This window comes from Ranitomeya imitator, chromosome 2, assembly GCF_032444005.1.
Source record: "Ranitomeya imitator isolate aRanImi1 chromosome 2, aRanImi1.pri, whole genome shotgun sequence".
Taxonomy (NCBI): Eukaryota; Metazoa; Chordata; class Amphibia; order Anura; family Dendrobatidae; genus Ranitomeya; species Ranitomeya imitator.
The window spans coordinates 650,327,402-650,347,456 of NC_091283.1; the positions used below are offsets into that span (position 1 = coordinate 650,327,402).

General features: G+C 59.0%; 1 protein-coding gene across 2 annotated transcripts in view; it reads left to right on the forward strand.

The window, feature by feature from the left end:
* The first annotated feature begins 3,144 nt into the window (after positions 1–3,144).
* Positions 3,145–20,055, forward strand: part of LOC138667101 (oocyte zinc finger protein XlCOF7.1-like) — a 57,304-nt gene continuing 40,393 nt past the window's right edge. Inside the window, exons 1-2 of one of the 2 annotated variants that reach the window (XM_069755411.1) lie at positions 3,239–3,274; positions 19,690–19,779. The gene's annotated coding sequence lies outside the window, so the exon portion shown is untranslated. Of the gene's footprint in view, positions 3,275–19,689; positions 19,780–20,055 lie in introns of both variants that reach the window. The other variant, XM_069755410.1, reaches the window with a different exon arrangement.

Genomic DNA, 20,055 nt, shown 5'->3' on the forward strand with positions numbered 1-20,055 from the left:
CTGAAAGTTCAAAACCGGAACTGGGAAGTGGGATATAATAAATCCCCTGCTAATGAACCGGGGCAGCCAAACACCCCCGGGTCATGACATGTTGAGCAGCCTGGAACTCTTGGCTGGAGGCAGCCAGAAGTGACATCAGGGTCCTTTCCCCACGGGAACCCTCTGGGACTTGCTCTGGGTCCATTACCGGTTCAGTCACCCCTGTGACTGAGGAGAGTCTGGAAGGCCGGAAGGTAGAGCGTTATCTGCGTTCCGGGCACTTTAACTGCGGGTGACAGCAGCTACATAGGCTGTCTGCCCGGGGATTTACACAGTCCCATCAGCCAGCGTTGCTAGGGGTTCTACCTCCCCACCCACCTCCAACATCTCAGGAGCCCTGCAATATATGGGGCAGTTACCTTCCTCTGTGGTATTGGTCAGTTGCACATCGCTATAACTGTCATGTGGGCCACGTTGGAGGTTTCGGAACTTTTTGCGGTAAACCTCAGGAGTCAGTTGGTACTTTTTTATCAGGGCCTGCTTGATGGCCTCACAGTCTGCATCTTGGTCTGACGAGAGAGAAGCAAATGCTTCTAGAGCTTTGCCTTTGAGCCCTGGGGACAGATATCGGGCCCATTCGATCCCATGCAGCCGGTACTGTCTGCAAGCTTTCTCAAATGCCAGCAGAAAATGTCCAAGTCCCAGTCCTTTTCCATCACAGGAAAGCGCTCTGGCCGGGGTTTAGGGGACGGAGAGTTGCTGGACTTACTGCTCTGCGTGGTAGATGGCACTGCCCCAAATTGGGCCATCCGCAGTTCATAGTTACTCCGAGCTTGAGTTGAAGAAAACAGCCGCACTCAAGTTTTGAATTTTTGGATGCATAACAAGAGCAAAAGCTTATTCAGGTCACCACAATATTAGGCAAAATAGAGAAGGTCTACGTGGTAGGTAATAAAGTAGGTAACGTTTCGACCCCGTGATGGGTCTTTGTCAAACCTCACTTATAAGAAGATAAAGGCAGAAAAACGGAGATGAAGTGGAGAAATATAAGGAGTTTCCCAGTAGGACTATAGTAGATAGGTGAAGAAATCCAGTATGGCACGGACAGGGATGTCCCTTAGGGTGCTGTGGATGACTGGAAGGAGTTGGAGAGGTGCCTGATGGTGACGAGCTGAACTCACTGCTCTGCGTGGTAGATGGTACTGTCCCAAATTGGGCCATCTGCAGTTCATGATCCCTCCGAGCTTGGTCCTAGGTGGCTCGGGCTTCTTGCTCAGCTTGGGCCTTGGCGGCTCGGGCCTCCAGCTCAGCTTGGTGCTCAGCTCTCTCTGCCTCTTGGAATTGCAGAACCAGCTGCAGACGTCTCTCTCGGTCATCTGTGGAGCACTGTTGCAGAGCCAGCTGCAGGCAGGGGTCCACGCTACCCTGGTTGCAGGTAGGGCCAGCATCCAGCGGTTGGACCTCGGCAGCAGCACCACCTGCGCTGGTGCTGGCTTCTGCATCCGCTGGGCTCTGAGCGATTTCTAGTTGCACCAGACCCGCGACCAGTTGGCTTTTGTTTTTGCCTGTGGGGTCAATCTGCTTCGACATGCACAAGACAATAAGAGTGTCCTTGTACCGCTTCTTATAAAAGGCCTCACAGCATAACCATGGTTGCCAAATAAAAGATAGGATAGAAAAAGAAAAAGGGTAGGGGGTAATCGCTTTACACACTATTGTCTCAGGACTACTAAACACTGAGTTTGTTCCCCAAAACTTTTTTTTGTTCCCCAAAACTAAGAATACACAGATCGTGATACCCTGCATCAAACCCAGGCCCCTATTGCCTAGCATAAATGGGTTATGGGCATCAGAACTGGCATCAAAGCGGCCAGTCGATTTTCACAGATTTGAATAAGTAACGATGTTTTAAAGGGTTAAATGACTTTGGGCCACTGATCTCACACTAATACACAGATGTTGTTTAACCCCTTAAAAACATCAGTAACTCATTAAAATCTGTGAAAATTGCCCGTTTGCCCACTTTGATGCCAATTCTGATGCCCAGAACCCATTTGGACCAGGTTGAAGGGACCTGGGTTTGATGTGGAGCATCACTATCAGTGTATTCTTAGTGTGAGATCAGTGGCCCAAAGTAATTTAACCCCTTAAAAACACCAGTTACTTATTCAAATCTGTGAAAATCGACTGTCTACCCACTTTGATGCCAGTTCTGATGCCCAGACCCCATTTGGGCCAGGCTGCAAGGACCTGAGTTTGATGCAGGGCATCACTATCTGTGTATTCTTAGTGTGAGATCAGTGGCCCAAAGTCAATTAACCCTTTAAAAACATCAGTTACCTATTCAAATCTGTGAAATTGGGCTGTATGCTCACTTTGATGCCAATTCTGGTGCCTAGAACCCATTTGGGCCAGGCTGGAGAGACCTGGTTTTGATGTGGGGCTCCCTATTTCCATATGTCTGCAGTGTGATATCACTGGCCCAAAGTCATTTAACCCATTGATGCCCTTCGGTGCCCACATTGATGCCCATTTTTGGGCCAGCTTTATATTTTCTATAGCTGTTTTTAAGTATATTCATATCAGGGCACCTTGCTGCATTGTATGTTATTATTGTGATGCTTATTATTTGTACCTAAAAAAAAAAACAGAAAAAATTGCCGAATAAGAAACCAACTTCCGCCTCGCCATGTGACGGGTACTTCTATGGCGTGGTGACCGCACGCAGCACTATTAGTTCATCATTGCAGGTGCCATGTCACGTGGGTAGTGACATGCACAAAACACTTTCTCCAGTAGTAATGGCCTCAGGAAGATGTCAGCGCATGCGCAGTCGTGTGTAGACAGCGCGAGCCGTTGCTATAGCAGCGAATGGATGCCTGTGCTGTTCTTCTTCCCGGCAGTCACCTCTCTGATTACTGCTCTGTTCCTGTTGTGTATGGGGGGCCTCAGACTCAGTGATGAAACGAGCGGAGCAGTGCGGAAGCTGCTGATATACTATCTGTCCAGTTATAATAGCCGCAGGAGGTGTCTCAGGCATGACGTCACGGGAAGGGGGCGGAGTCTCGTAGTGCAGAGCTCACGATTCCGCAGTGGTTGAGAGTCTCAACCATCCAGAGCTCTGCACTGAGACTCCGCCCCCTTCCCGTGACGTCATTCCTCACTGCAGCAGCCCAATTCTAGACCGCACAATTACTGTTATGTACACACTCGCTGTCAGCAGCTGAAGGACCTCTGATGATGTCACGATCATGTGATCAGTCACGTGTAGGAGGAGTCTGAGCCACATGATCAGGTTGGTTTCAACACAATCATTACATGTCGCTCTTCCACTTTGCTTTCATGTGCAGTGCACTAGGGCTTTGTCATGCGCAGAGGCGTTGTGTTGTGTGTAGTGCAGCACCTTACTGTGGGGTGGAGCACCGTGCCCGTCTACTTACTGTGCGCGTGGGGTGCAGCACCGTGCCCGTCTACTTACTGTGCGCGTGAGGTGCAGCACCGTGCCCGTCTACTTACTGTGCGCGTGGGGTGCAGCACCGTGCCCGTCTACTTACTGTGCGCGTGAGGTGCAGCACCGTGCCCGTCTACTTACTGTGCGCGTGGGGTGCAGCACCGTGCCCGTCTACTTACTGTGCGCGTGAGGTGGAGTACCGTGCCCGTCTACTTACTGTGCGCGTGAGGTGGAGCACCGTGTCCGTCTACTTACTGTGCGCGTGGGGTGGAGCACCGTGCCCGTCTACTTACTGTGCGCGTGGGGTGCAGCACCGTGCCCGTCTACTTACTGTGCGCGTGAGGTGGAGCACCGTGCCCGTCTACTTACTGTGCGCGTGGGGTGCAGCACCGTGCCCGTCTACTTACTGTGCGCGTGAGGTGGAGCACCGTGCCCGTCTACTTACTGTGCGCGTGGGGTGCAGCACCGTGCCCGTCTACTTACTGTGCGCGTGGGGTGCAGCACCGTGCCCGTCTACTTACTGTGCGCGTGAGGTGGAGTACCGTGCCCGTCTACTTACTGTGCGCGTGAGGTGGAGCACCGTGTCCGTCTACTTACTGTGCGCGTGGGGTGGAGCACCGTGCCCGTCTACTTACTGTGCGCGTGGGGTGGAGCACCGTGCCCGTCTACTTACTGTGCGCGTGAGGTGCAGCACCGTGCCCGTCTACTTACTGTGCGCGTGGGGTGCAGCACCGTGCCCGTCTACTTACTGTGCGCGTGAGGTGGAGCACCGTGCCCGTCTACTTACTGTGCGCGTGGGGTGCAGCACCGTGCCCGTCTACTTACTGTGCGCGTGAGGTGGAGCACCGTGCCCGTCTACTTACTGTGCGCGTGGGGTGCAGCACCGTGCCCGTCTACTTACTGTGCGCGTGGGGTGCAGCACCGTGCCCGTCTACTTACTGTGCGCGTGGGGTGGAGCACCGTGCCCGTCTACTTACTGTGCGCGTGAGGTGCAGCACCGTGCCCGTCTACTTACTGTGCGCGTGGGGTGCAGCACCGTGCCCGTCTACTTACTGTGCGCGTGGGGTGCAGCACCGTGCCCGTCTACTTACTGTGCGCGTGAGGTGCAGCACCGTGCCCGTCTACTTACTGTGCGCGTGGGGTGCAGCACCGTGCCCGTCTACTTACTGTGCGCGTGAGGTGCAGCACCGTGCCCGTCTACTTACTGTGCGCGTGGGGTGCAGCACCGTGCCCGTCTACTTACTGTGCGCGTGAGGTGCAGCACCGTGCCCGTCTACTTACTGTGCGCGTGAGGTGCAGCACCGTGCCCGTCTACTTACTGTGCGCGTGAGGTGGAGCACCGTGCCCGTCTACTTACTGTGCGCGTGGGGTGCAGCACCGTGCCCGTCTACTTACTGTGCGCGTGGGGTGCAGCACCGTGCCCGTCTACTTACTGTGCGCGTGAGGTGCAGCACCGTGCCCGTCTACTTACTGTGCGCGTGGGGTGCAGCACCGTGCCCGTCTACTTACTGTGCGCGTGAGGTGGAGTACCGTGCCCGTCTACTTACTGTGCGCGTGAGGTGGAGCACCGTGTCCGTCTACTTACTGTGCGCGTGGGGTGGAGCACCGTGCCCGTCTACTTACTGTGCGCGTGGGGTGCAGCACCGTGCCCGTCTACTTACTGTGCGCGTGAGGTGGAGCACCGTGCCCGTCTACTTACTGTGCGCGTGGGGTGCAGCACCGTGCCCGTCTACTTACTGTGCGCGTGAGGTGGAGCACCGTGCCCGTCTACTTACTGTGCGCGTGGGGTGCAGCACCGTGCCCGTCTACTTACTGTGCGCGTGGGGTGCAGCACCGTGCCCGTCTACTTACTGTGCGCGTGAGGTGGAGTACCGTGCCCGTCTACTTACTGTGCGCGTGAGGTGGAGCACCGTGTCCGTCTACTTACTGTGCGCGTGGGGTGGAGCACCGTGCCCGTCTACTTACTGTGCGCGTGGGGTGGAGCACCGTGCCCGTCTACTTACTGTGCGCGTGAGGTGCAGCACCGTGCCCGTCTACTTACTGTGCGCGTGGGGTGCAGCACCGTGCCCGTCTACTTACTGTGCGCGTGAGGTGGAGCACCGTGCCCGTCTACTTACTGTGCGCGTGGGGTGCAGCACCGTGCCCGTCTACTTACTGTGCGCGTGAGGTGGAGCACCGTGCCCGTCTACTTACTGTGCGCGTGGGGTGCAGCACCGTGCCCGTCTACTTACTGTGCGCGTGGGGTGCAGCACCGTGCCCGTCTACTTACTGTGCGCGTGGGGTGGAGCACCGTGCCCGTCTACTTACTGTGCGCGTGAGGTGCAGCACCGTGCCCGTCTACTTACTGTGCGCGTGGGGTGCAGCACCGTGCCCGTCTACTTACTGTGCGCGTGGGGTGCAGCACCGTGCCCGTCTACTTACTGTGCGCGTGAGGTGCAGCACCGTGCCCGTCTACTTACTGTGCGCGTGGGGTGCAGCACCGTGCCCGTCTACTTACTGTGCGCGTGAGGTGCAGCACCGTGCCCGTCTACTTACTGTGCGCGTGGGGTGCAGCACCGTGCCCGTCTACTTACTGTGCGCGTGAGGTGCAGCACCGTGCCCGTCTACTTACTGTGCGCGTGAGGTGCAGCACCGTGCCCGTCTACTTACTGTGCGCGTGAGGTGGAGCACCGTGCCCGTCTACTTACTGTGCGCGTGGGGTGCAGCACCGTGCCCGTCTACTTACTGTGCGCGTGGGGTGCAGCACCGTGCCCGTCTACTTACTGTGCGCGTGGGGTGCAGCACCGTGCCCGTCTACTTACTGTGCGCGTGAGGTGCAGCACCGTGCCCGTCTACTTACTGTGCGCGTGGGGTGCAGCACCGTGCCCGTCTACTTACTGTGCGCGTGGGGTGCAGCACCGTGCCCATCTACTTACTGTGCGCGTGGGGTGCAGCACCGTGCCCGTCTACTTACTGTGCGCGTGGGGTGGAGCACCGTGCCCGTCTACTTACTGTGCGCGTGAGGTGCAGCACCGTGCCCGTCTACTTACTGTGCGCGTGGGGTGCAGCACCGTGCCCGTCTACTTACTGTGCGCGTGGGGTGCAGCACCGTGCCCGTCTACTTACTGTGCGCGTGAGGTGCAGCACCGTGCCCGTCTACTTACTGTGCGCGTGGGGTGCAGCACCGTGCCCGTCTACTTACTGTGCGCGTGAGGTGCAGCACCGTGCCCGTCTACTTACTGTGCGCGTGAGGTGCAGCACCGTGCCCGTCTACTTACTGTGCGCGTGAGGTGGAGCACCGTGCCCGTCTACTTACTGTGCGCGTGGGGTGCAGCACCGTGCCCGTCTACTTACTGTGCGCGTGGGGTGCAGCACCGTGCCCGTCTACTTACTGTGCGCGTGGGGTGCAGCACCGTGCCCGTCTACTTACTGTGCGCGTGAGGTGCAGCACCGTGCCCGTCTACTTACTGTGCGCGTGGGGTGCAGCACCGTGCCCGTCTACTTACTGTGCGCGTGAGGTGCAGCACCGTGCCCGTCTACTTACTGTGCGCGTGGGGTGCAGCACCGTGCCCGTCTACTTACTGTGCGCGTGAGGTGCAGCACCGTGCCCGTCTACTTACTGTGCGCGTGAGGTGCAGCACCGTGCCCGTCTACTTACTGTGCGCGTGGGGTGCAGCACCGTGCCCGTCTACTTACTGTGCGCATGAGGTGCAGCACCGTGCCCGTCTACTTACTGTGCGCGTGGGGTGCAGCACCGTGCCCGTCTACTTACTGTGCGCGTGGGGTGCAGCACCGTGCCCGTCTACTTACTGTGCGCGTGAGGTGCAGCACCGTGCCCGTCTACTTACTGTGCGCGTGGGGTGCAGCACCGTGCCCGTCTACTTACTGTGCGCGTGAGGTGCAGCACCGTGCCCGTCTACTTACTGTGCGCGTGAGGTGCAGCACCGTGCCCGTCTACTTACTGTGCGCGTGAGGTGGAGCACCGTGCCCGTCTACTTACTGTGCGCGTGGGGTGCAGCACCGTGCCCGTCTACTTACTGTGCGCGTGGGGTGCAGCACTGTGCCCGTCTACTTACTGTGCGCGTGGGGTGCAGCACCGTGCCCGTCTACTTACTGTGCGCGTGAGGTGCAGCACCGTGCCCGTCTACTTACTGTGCGCGTGAGGTGCAGCACCGTGCCCGTCTACTTACTGTGCGCGTGGGGTGCAGCACCGTGCCCGTCTACTTACTGTGCGCGTGGGGTGCAGCACCGTGCCCGTCTACTTACTGTGCGCGTGGGGTGCAGCACTGTGCCCGTCTACTTACTGTGCGCGTGGGGTGCAGCACTGTGCCCGTCTACTTACTGTGCGCGTGAGGTGCAGCACCGTGCCCGTCTACTTACTGTGCGCGTGGGGTGCAGCACCGTGCCCGTCTACTTACTGTGCGCGTGAGGTGCAGCACCGTGCCCGTCTACTTACTGTGCGCGTGAGGTGCAGCACCGTGCCCGTCTACTTACTGTGCGCGTGGGGTGCAGCACCGTGCCCGTCTACTTACTGTGCGCGTGAGGTGCAGCACCGTGCCCGTCTACTTACTGTGCGCGTGGGGTGCAGCACTGTGCCCGTCTACTTACTGTGCGCGTGGGGTGGAGCACTGTGCCCGTCTACTTACTGTGCGCGTGGGGTGGAGCACTGTGCCCGTCTACTTATTGTGCGCGTGGGGTGCAGCACCGTGCCCGTCTACTTACTGTGCGCGTGAGGTGGAGTACCGTGCCCGTCTACTTACTGTGCGCGTGAGGTGGAGTACCGTGCCCGTCTACTTACTGTGCGCGTGAGGTGCAGCACCGTGCCCGTCTACTTACTGTGCGCGTGAGGTGGAGTACCGTGCCCGTCTACTTACTGTGCGCGTGGGGTGGAGCACCGTGCCCGTCTACTTACTGTGCGCGTGGGGTGCAGCACCGTGCCCGTCTACTTACTGTGCGCGTGGGGTGGAGCACCGTGCCCGTCTACTTACTGTGCGCGTGGGGTGGAGCACCGTGCCCGTCTACTTACTGTGCGCGTGGGGTGGAGCACCGTGCCCGTCTACTTACTGTGCGCGTGGGGTGGAGCACTGTGCCCGTCTACTTACTGTGCGCGTGAGGTGGAGCACCGTGCCCGTCTACTTACTGTGCGCGTGGGGTCGAGCACCGTGCCCGTCTACTTACTGTGCGCGTGGGGTGGAGCACCGTGCCCGTCTACTTACTGTGCGCGTGAGGTGGAGCACTGTGCCCGTCTACTTACTGTGCGCGTGGGGTGGAGCACCGTGCCCGTCTACTTACTGTGCGCGTGGGGTGGAGCACCGTGCCCGTCTACTTACTGTGCGCGTGGGGTGCAGCACCGTGCCCGTCTACTTACTGTGCGCGTGGGGTGCAGCACCGTGCCCGTCTACTTACTGTGCGCGTGGGGTGCAGCACCGTGCCCGTCTACTTACTGTGCGCGTGGGGTGCAGCACCGTGCCCGTCTACTTACTGTGCGCGTGGGGTGGAGCACCGTGCCCGTCTACTTACTGTGCGCGTGGGGTGGAGCACCGTGCCCGTCTACTTACTGTGCGCGTGGGGTGGAGCACCGTGCCCGTCTACTTACTGTGCGCGTGGGGTGGAGCACCGTGCCCGTCTACTTACTGTGCGCGTGGGGTGGAGCACCGTGCCCGTCTACTTACTGTGCGCGTGGGGTGGAGCACCGTGCCCGTCTACTTACTGTGAGGTGCAGCACCGTGCCCGTCTACTTACTGTGCGCGTGAGGTGGAGCACCGTGCCCGTCTACTTACTGTGCGCGTGGGGTGCAGCACCGTGCCCGTCTACTTACTGTGCGCGTGGGGTGGAGCACCGTGCCCGTCTACTTACTGTGCGCGTGGGGTGCAGCACCGTGCCCGTCTACTTACTGTGCGCGTGGGGTGCAGCACCGTGCCCGTCTACTTACTGTGGGGTGCAGCACCGTGCCCGTCTACTTATTGTGCGCGTGAGGTGGAGCACCGTGCCTGTCTACTTACTGTGCGCGTGGGGTGCAGCACCGTGCCCGTCTACTTACTGTGCGCGTGGGGTGCAGCACCGTGCCCGTCTACTTACTGTGCGCGTGGGGTGCAGCACCGTGCCCGTCTACTTACTGTGCGCGTGGGGTGCAGCACCGTGCCCGTCTACTTACTGTGCGCGTGGGGTGGAGCACCGTGCCCGTCTACTTACTGTGCGCGTGAGGTGCAGCACCGTGCCCGTTTACTTACTGTGCGCGTGGGGTGCAGCACCGTGCCCGTCTACTTACTGTGCGCGTGGGGTGCAGCACCGTGCCCGTCTACTTACTGTGCGCGTGAGGTGCAGCACCGTGCCCGTCTACTTACTGTGCGCGTGGGGTGCAGCACCGTGCCCGTCTACTTACTGTGCGCGTGAGGTGGAGCACCGTGCCCGTCTACTTACTGTGCGCGTGGGGTGCAGCACCGTGCCCGTCTACTTACTGTGCGCGTGGGGTGCAGCACCGTGCCCGTCTACTTACTGTGCGCGTGGGGTGGAGCACCGTGCCCGTCTACTTACTGTGCGCGTGAGGTGCAGCACCGTGCCCGTCTACTTACTGTGCGCGTGGGGTGCAGCACCGTGCCCGTCTACTTACTGTGCGCGTGGGGTGCAGCACCGTGCCCGTCTACTTACTGTGCGCGTGAGGTGCAGCACCGTGCCCGTCTACTTACTGTGCGCGTGGGGTGCAGCACCGTGCCCGTCTACTTACTGTGCGCGTGAGGTGCAGCACCGTGCCCGTCTACTTACTGTGCGCGTGGGGTGCAGCACCGTGCCCGTCTACTTACTGTGCGCGTGAGGTGCAGCACCGTGCCCGTCTACTTACTGTGCGCGTGAGGTGCAGCACCGTGCCCGTCTACTTACTGTGCGCGTGAGGTGGAGCACCGTGCCCGTCTACTTACTGTGCGCGTGGGGTGCAGCACCGTGCCCGTCTACTTACTGTGCGCGTGGGGTGCAGCACCGTGCCCGTCTACTTACTGTGCGCGTGGGGTGCAGCACCGTGCCCGTCTACTTACTGTGCGCGTGAGGTGCAGCACCGTGCCCGTCTACTTACTGTGCGCGTGGGGTGCAGCACCGTGCCCGTCTACTTACTGTGCGCGTGGGGTGCAGCACCGTGCCCATCTACTTACTGTGCGCGTGGGGTGCAGCACCGTGCCCGTCTACTTACTGTGCGCGTGGGGTGGAGCACCGTGCCCGTCTACTTACTGTGCGCGTGAGGTGCAGCACCGTGCCCGTCTACTTACTGTGCGCGTGGGGTGCAGCACCGTGCCCGTCTACTTACTGTGCGCGTGGGGTGCAGCACCGTGCCCGTCTACTTACTGTGCGCGTGAGGTGCAGCACCGTGCCCGTCTACTTACTGTGCGCGTGGGGTGCAGCACCGTGCCCGTCTACTTACTGTGCGCGTGAGGTGCAGCACCGTGCCCGTCTACTTACTGTGCGCGTGGGGTGCAGCACCGTGCCCGTCTACTTACTGTGCGCGTGAGGTGCAGCACCGTGCCCGTCTACTTACTGTGCGCGTGAGGTGCAGCACCGTGCCCGTCTACTTACTGTGCGCGTGAGGTGGAGCACCGTGCCCGTCTACTTACTGTGCGCGTGGGGTGCAGCACCGTGCCCGTCTACTTACTGTGCGCGTGGGGTGCAGCACCGTGCCCGTCTACTTACTGTGCGCGTGGGGTGCAGCACCGTGCCCGTCTACTTACTGTGCGCGTGAGGTGCAGCACCGTGCCCGTCTACTTACTGTGCGCGTGGGGTGCAGCACCGTGCCCGTCTACTTACTGTGCGCGTGAGGTGCAGCACCGTGCCCGTCTACTTACTGTGCGCGTGGGGTGCAGCACCGTGCCCGTCTACTTACTGTGCGCGTGAGGTGCAGCACCGTGCCCGTCTACTTACTGTGCGCGTGAGGTGCAGCACCGTGCCCGTCTACTTACTGTGCGCGTGGGGTGCAGCACCGTGCCCGTCTACTTACTGTGCGCATGAGGTGCAGCGCCGTGCCCGTCTACTTACTGTGCGCGTGGGGTGCAGCACCGTGCCCGTCTACTTACTGTGCGCGTGGGGTGCAGCACCGTGCCCGTCTACTTACTGTGCGCGTGAGGTGCAGCACCGTGCCCGTCTACTTACTGTGCGCGTGGGGTGCAGCACCGTGCCCGTCTACTTACTGTGCGCGTGAGGTGCAGCACCGTGCCCGTCTACTTACTGTGCGCGTGAGGTGCAGCACCGTGCCCGTCTACTTACTGTGCGCGTGAGGTGGAGCACCGTGCCCGTCTACTTACTGTGCGCGTGGGGTGCAGCACCGTGCCCGTCTACTTACTGTGCGCGTGGGGTGCAGCACTGTGCCCGTCTACTTACTGTGCGCGTGGGGTGCAGCACCGTGCCCGTCTACTTACTGTGCGCGTGAGGTGCAGCACCGTGCCCGTCTACTTACTGTGCGCGTGAGGTGCAGCACCGTGCCCGTCTACTTACTGTGCGCGTGGGGTGCAGCACCGTGCCCGTCTACTTACTGTGCGCGTGGGGTGCAGCACCGTGCCCGTCTACTTACTGTGCGCGTGGGGTGCAGCACTGTGCCCGTCTACTTACTGTGCGCGTGGGGTGCAGCACTGTGCCCGTCTACTTACTGTGCGCGTGAGGTGCAGCACCGTGCCCGTCTACTTACTGTGCGCGTGGGGTGCAGCACCGTGCCCGTCTACTTACTGTGCGCGTGAGGTGCAGCACCGTGCCCGTCTACTTACTGTGCGCGTGAGGTGCAGCACCGTGCCCGTCTACTTACTGTGCGCGTGGGGTGCAGCACCGTGCCCGTCTACTTACTGTGCGCGTGAGGTGCAGCACCGTGCCCGTCTACTTACTGTGCGCGTGGGGTGCAGCACTGTGCCCGTCTACTTACTGTGCGCGTGGGGTGGAGCACTGTGCCCGTCTACTTACTGTGCGCGTGGGGTGGAGCACTGTGCCCGTCTACTTATTGTGCGCGTGGGGTGCAGCACCGTGCCCGTCTACTTACTGTGCGCGTGAGGTGGAGTACCGTGCCCGTCTACTTACTGTGCGCGTGAGGTGGAGTACCGTGCCCGTCTACTTACTGTGCGCGTGAGGTGCAGCACCGTGCCCGTCTACTTACTGTGCGCGTGAGGTGGAGTACCGTGCCCGTCTACTTACTGTGCGCGTGGGGTGGAGCACCGTGCCCGTCTACTTACTGTGCGCGTGGGGTGCAGCACCGTGCCCGTCTACTTACTGTGCGCGTGGGGTGGAGCACCGTGCCCGTCTACTTACTGTGCGCGTGGGGTGGAGCACCGTGCCCGTCTACTTACTGTGCGCGTGGGGTGGAGCACCGTGCCCGTCTACTTACTGTGCGCGTGGGGTGGAGCACTGTGCCCGTCTACTTACTGTGCGCGTGAGGTGGAGCACCGTGCCCGTCTACTTACTGTGCGCGTGGGGTCGAGCACCGTGCCCGTCTACTTACTGTGCGCGTGGGGTGGAGCACCGTGCCCGTCTACTTACTGTGCGCGTGAGGTGGAGCACTGTGCCCGTCTACTTACTGTGCGCGTGGGGTGGAGCACCGTGCCCGTCTACTTACTGTGCGCGTGGGGTGGAGCACCGTGCCCGTCTACTTACTGTGCGCGTGGGGTGCAGCACCGTGCCCGTCTACTTACTGTGCGCGTGGGGTGCAGCACCGTGCCCGTCTACTTACTGTGCGCGTGGGGTGCAGCACCGTGCCCGTCTACTTACTGTGCGCGTGGGGTGCAGCACCGTGCCCGTCTACTTACTGTGCGCGTGGGGTGCAGCACCGTGCCCGTCTACTTACTGTGCGCGTGGGGTGGAGCACCGTGCCCGTCTACTTACTGTGCGCGTGGGGTGGAGCACCGTGCCCGTCTACTTACTGTGCGCGTGGGGTGGAGCACCGTGCCCGTCTACTTACTGTGCGCGTGGGGTGGAGCACCATGCCCGTCTACTTACTGTGCGCGTGGGGTGGAGCACCGTGCCCGTCTACTTACTGTGCGCGTGGGGTGGAGCACCGTGCCCGTCTACTTACTGTGCGCGTGGGGTGGAGCACTGTGCCCGTCTACTTACTGTGAGGTGCAGCACCGTGCCCGTCTACTTACTGTGCGCGTGAGGTGGAGCACCGTGCCCGTCTACTTACTGTGCGCGTGGGGTGCAGCACCGTGCCCGTCTACTTACTGTGCGCGTGGGGTGGAGCACCGTGCCCGTCTACTTACTGTGCGCGTGGGGTGCAGCACCGTGCCCGTCTACTTACTGTGCGCGTGGGGTGCAGCACCGTGCCCGTCTACTTACTGTGGGGTGCAGCACCGTGCCCGTCTACTTATTGTGCGCGTGAGGTGGAGCACCGTGCCCGTCTACTTACTGTGCGCGTGGGGTGCAGCACCGTGCCCGTCTACTTACTGTGCGCGTGGGGTGGAGTACCGTGCCCGTCTACTTACTGTGCGCGTGGGGTGCAGCACCGTGCCCGTCTACTTACTGTGCGCGTGAGGTGGAGCACCGTGCCTGTCTACTTACTGTGCGCGTGAGGTGGAGCACCGTGCCCGTCTACTTACTGTGCGCGTGGGGTGGAGCACTGTGCCCGTCTACTTACTGTGAGGTGCAGCACCGTGCCCGTCTACTTACTGTGCGCGTGAGGTGGAGCACCGTGCCCGTCTACTTACTGTGCGCGTGGGGTGCAGCACCGTGCCCGTCTACTTACTGTGAGGTGCAGCACCGTGCCCGTCTACTTACTGTGCGCGTGAGGTGGAGCACCGTGCCCGTCTACTTACTGTGCGCGTGGGGTGCAGCACCGTGCCCGTCTACTTACTGTGCGCGTGGGGTGCAGCACCGTGCCCGTCTACTTACTGTGGGGTGCAGCACCGTGCCCGTCTACTTACTGTGCGCGTGGGGTGGAGTACCGTGCCCGTCTACTTACTGTGCGCGTGGGGTGGAGCACCATGCCCGTCTACTTACTGTGCGCGTGGGGTGCAGCACCGTGCCCGTCTACTTACTGTGCGCGTGGGGTGCAGCACCGTGCCCGTCTACTTACTGTGGGGTGCAGCACCATGCCCGTCTACTTACTGTGCGCGTGGGGTGGAGTACCGTGCCCGTCTACTTACTGTGCGCGTGGGGTGGAGCACCATGCCCGTCTACTTACTGTGCGCGTGGGGTGGAGTACCGTGCCCGTCTACTTACTGTGCGCGTGGGGTGGAGTACCGTGCCCGTCTACTTACTGTGCGCGTGGGGTGGAGCACCGTGCCCGTCTACTTACTGTGCGCGTGGGGTGGAGTACCGTGCCCGTCTACTTACTGTGCGCGTGGGGTGGAGTACCGTGCCCGTCTACTTACTGTGCGCGTGGGGTGGAGTACCGTGCCCGTCTACTTACTGTGCGCGTGGGGTGGAGCACCGTGCCCGTCTACTTACTGTGCGCGTGGGGTGGAGTACCGTGCCCGTCTACTTACTGTGCGCGTGGGGTGGAGTACCATGCCCGTCTACTTACTGTGCGCGTGGGGTGCAGCACCGTGCCCGTCTACTTACTGTGCGCGTGGGGTGGAGTACCGTGCCCGTCTACTTACTGTGCGCGTGGGGTGGAGTACCATGCCCGTCTACTTACTGTGCGCGTGGGGTGCAGCACCGTGCCCGTCTACTTACTGTGCGCGTGGGGTGGAGTACCGTGTCCGTCTGCTTACTGTGCGCGTGGGGTGGAGCACCGTGTCCGTCTGCTTACTGTGCGCGTGGGGTGGAGCACCGTGCCCGTCTACTTACTGTGCGCGTGGGGTGCAGCACCGTGCCCGTCTACTTACTGTGGGGTGCAGCACCGTGCCCGTCTACTTACTGTGCGCGTGGGGTGGAGTACCGTGTCCGTCTGCTTACTGTGCGCGTGGGGTGCAGCACCGTGCCCGTCTACTTACTGTGCGCGTGGGGTGGAGTACCGTGTCCGTCTGCTTACTGTACGCGTGGGGTGGAGCACCGTGCCCGTCTACTTTGCGCGTGGGGTGCAGCACCGTGCCCGTCTACTTACTGTGCGCGTGGGGTGGAGTACCGTGTCCGTCTGCTTACTGTACGCGTGGGGTGCAGCACCGTGCCCGTCTACTTACTGTGCGCCTGGGGTGGAGTACCGTGCCTGCCTGCTTACTGTGCGCGTGGGGTGGAGTACCGTGCCCGTCTGCTTACTGTGCGTCTGGGATGGAGTACCGTGCCCGTCTGCTTACTGTGCGCGTGGGGTGGAGTACCGTGTCCGTCTGCTTACTGTGCGCGTGGGGTGGGGTGGAGTACCGTGTCCGTCTGCTTACTGTGATCGTGGGGTGGAGTACCGTGTCCGTCTGCCTTCTGTTCGCGTGGGGTGGAGTACCGTGCCCGTCTGCTTACTGTGCGCGTGGGGTGGAGTACCGTGCCCGCCTGCTTACTGTGCGCCTGGGGTGGAGTACCGTGCCCGCCTGCTTACTGTGCGCCTGGGGTGGAGTACCGTGCCCGTCTGCTTACTGTGCGCTTGGGGTGGAGTACCGTGCCCGCCTGCTTACTGTGCGCTTGGGGTGGAGTACTGTGCCCGTCTGCTTACTGTGCGTCTGGGATGGAGTACCGTGCCCGTCTGCTTACTGTGCTCGTGGGGTGGAGTACCGTGCCTGTCTGCTTACTGTGCGCGTGGGGCGGAGTACCGTGTCCGTCTGCTTACTGTGGGGTGGGGTGGAGTACCGTGTCCGTCTGCTTACTGTGCGCGTGGGGTGGAGTACCGTGTCCGTCTGCTTACTGTGCGCGTGGGGTGGAGTACTGTGCCGTCTGCTTACTGTGCGCGTGGGGTGGAGTACCGTGCCCGTCTGCTTACTGCGCGCCTGGGGTGGAGTACCGTGCCCGCCTGCTTACTGTGCGTCTGGGATGGAGTACCGTGCCCGTCTGCTTACTGTGCGCGTGGGGCGGAGTACCGTGTCCGTCTGCTTACTGTGCGCGTGGGGTGGGGTGGAGTACCGTGTCCGTCTGCTTACTGTGCGCGTGGGGTGGAGTACCGTGTCCGTCTGCTTACTGTGCGCGTGGGGTGGAGTACCGTGCCCGTCTGCTTACTGTGCGCGTGGGGTGGAGTACCGTGCCCGCCTGCTTACTGTGCGCCTGGGGTGGAGTACCGTGCCCGCCTGCTTACTGTGCGCCTGGGGTGGAGTACCGTGCCCGTCTGCTTACTGTGCGCCTGGGGTGGAGTACCGTGCCCGTCTGCTTACTGTGCGCCTGGGGTGGAGTACCGTGCCCGTCTGCTTACTGTGCGCGTGGGGTGGAGCACCGTGTCCGTCTGCTTTCTGTGCGTCTGGGGAGGAGTACCGTGCCTGTCTGCTTACTGTGCGCGTGGGGTGGAGTACCGTGCCCGTCTGCTTACTGTGCGCCTGGGGTGGAGTACCGTGCCCGTCTGCTTACTGTGCGCCTGGGGTGGAGTACCGTGCCCGTCTGCTTACTGTGCGCGTGGGGTGGAGCACCGTGTCCGTCTGCTTTCTGTGCGTCTGGGGAGGAGTACCGTTCCTGTCTGCTTACTGTGCGCGTGGGGTGGAGTACCGTGCCCGTCTGCTTACTGTGCGCGTGGGGTGGAGTACCGTGCCCGTCTGCTTACTGCGCGCCTGGGGTGGAGCACCGTTGTCCGTCTGCTTACTGCGCGCGTGGGGTGCAGCAGCGTGTCCGTCTGCTTACTGTGCGCGTGGGGTGGAGCACCGTGCCCGTCTACTGTGCGCGTGGGGTGGAGCACCGTGCACGTCTACTTACTGCGTTTGTGGTGTGTCACCGTACCCATCTGCTTATTGCGTTTGTGGTGCGGCACCGTGCCTGTCTGCTTACTGCGCGCGTGTGGTGTAGCACTGTGCCCGTCTGCTTATTGTGTGTGTGGTGCGGAAAGATTGCCTGTCTGCTTACTGTGAGTGTGGTGCGGGGCCATGCCCATCTGCTTACTGCGGGTTGCGGCACCGTGCCCGTCTGCTTACTGTACAGTGCGCAGAGACCTTCTGTTCTGTGTGCAGAGCCAGGCACATCTGCGTACTGTTCGCATGTAGCGTAAAACTTTGCTTTTCTGCATGAGTGATCTGACTGGTGGAAGATGGTTCAGTTCCTTACAGAGTTGTCTTCTGATATAATTATGGATTACTAGATGGTGGCCCGATTCTAACGCATCGGGTATTCTAGAATATGAATGTAGTTTATTTTTGAAGATTTAAGAATAATGCAATGAATACACAGGAATCGTCTGGCCGGGCACGACCAATCAGCGATATTGGCGCGGGATTTAAACACCGCTTCACTGATTGGTCGCGCCCGGCCAGCCGAATCCTATTCAGCCCTGCGCTTAGTAACTCGATGTTTACCCTGGTTACCAGTGAACACATCACTGGATCGGCGTCACACAGCGATTCAGCGATGACAGCGGGAGATCAGCGACCAAAAAAAAGGTCCTGATCATTCCCAGCGACCAACGATCTCCCAGCAGGGGCCTGATCGTTGGTCGCTGTCACACATAACTATTTCATTAACGATATCGTTGCTATGTCACAAAAAGCAACGATATCGTTAACAAAATCGTTATGTGTGAAGGTACCTTGACTTATTGAGAATTTCACAAGAAAAACAATGGTGTGCTTGGTTTTAACGTAACTTTATTCTTTCATGAGTTATTTACAAGTTTATGACCACTTATAAAATGCGTTCAAAGTGCTGCCCATTGTTTTGGATTGTCAATGCAACCCTCTTCTCCCACTCTTGACACACTGATAGCAGCACTGCAGAAGAAATGTTAGCACAGGCTTCCAGTATCTGTTGTTTCAGATGCTGCACAGATTGTATTTTCACAGCAATTGCCTTGAGATAACTCCAAAGATAAAATTCTAAAGGGGTCAGATCGGGAGACATTGGTGGCCATTCAACTGGCCCACAACGACCAATCCACTTTCCAGGAAACTGTTCATGTAGGAATGCTCAGACCTGACGCCCAGGATGGTTCACCACCACATTATGGGTGTCAGGTCCAAAGATTCCTGCATGAACAGTTTCCTGGAAAGTGGATTCCGTCCGTCCTTAACTCTGCTGCCCTACTAATTCATTTCTCTCCTCGCTACTCTTCCACTTCTCCCCTCTGCAAATCTCTTCACTGGCTCCCATTCCCTCAGCGGATCCAGTTCAGATTCCTAATACTGACCTACAAGGCCATCTATAACCTGTCTCCTCCATACGTCTCTGATCTAATCTCCCGATATCTTCCCTCACGTGATCTCCGGTCCTCCCAAGACCTCCTTCTCTCCTCCACACTTATTCGCTCCTCATCCAACCGCCTCCAAGACTTCTCCCGAATATCCCCCGTCCTCTGGAATTCTTTGCCTCAACACGCACAACTATCAACCACACTCGGATCCTTCAGACTTAACCTGAAAACCCACCTCTTCAGGAAAGCATACAGCCTGCAATAACCCCGCTGCCTCCTCACCACTAATGGAGCTACCGCCTCACCAACACCGGAGCTGCTGCATCCCCCCAACCTGCTGTCTCCTTCCCCACCATACTGTAGAATGTAAGCCCGCAATGGTCCTCTCCCCTCTGTATCATTCTATGATTATTAGTTTGTTTACTGTAAGTGATATCTGTAATTTGTATGTAACCCCTTCTCATGTACAGCACCATGGAATCAATGGTGCTATATAATAATAATACGATTCCAATGCCATTTTCACACTTGAGGAGCCTACAGGCTCTTTCTGGGCCAAAATATGAGTCTGCTACCTCCATCGCAGCCTTTTTGGGACATGGTGGCCATCCACTACTCCATCCATCTGAATCATTCAGGGTTACACGGCAATCAGTAAACAAGATTGTTTAATATTAGTCTTCATGGACGTCTAGTCCCACTGCAACTTTTTCTGCTTGTGAGCACTGTTTAGGGGTTGCCAATTAGTAGGTTTATGCACAACTGCAAACCTCTGTAGTATCCTACACCTTGAGTTTCACAGGACTTCGGAGGCACCTGCAGCTTCAAACACCTGTTTACTGCTTTGTAATGGTATTTTAAACCACTTCACCCCAAAGCCTGTTTTTACCTTCCTGACCACCCATTTTTTTGTCAATTCTGACCATTGTCACTTAATGAGGTAATAACTCTGGAACGCTTCAATGGATCCCAGTGATTCTGCTATTGTTTTCTCGTGACATATTGTACTTTATGATGCTGGTAAAATTTCTTCGATATGACTTGCGTTTATTTGTGGAAAAAAGGAAGTTATAAGAGTTAAATGTTGAACAGCAATTTTTCATTTTTTCAACAAAATTTACAAAACCATTTTTTTATTTTTTAGGGACCGCATCACATTTGAAGTCGCTTTGAGGGGTCTATATGACAGAAAATACCGAAATGTGACCCTACTCTAAAAACTGAACCCCTCAAGGTGCACAAAACCACATTCAAAAAGTTTATTACCCCTTCAGATGCTTCACAGGACTTTAACTTTTTAATCACAAAAATGATCTTTCGGCAACAAATTTTATTCGATCGCCCATGACAGTACCACTGAGAGAGGGGATTCGCCCTTCAAGAACAGGAAACCTTCAGATACAAAAGGGCGGCACCTCTCCCATCAGTAGATTTCCTGTTTCTGAAGAGGACGGGATTCTTACAAGATACTTAGAGGATCCCAGGCCTGACCGATCGGTTCTAGGGAGCC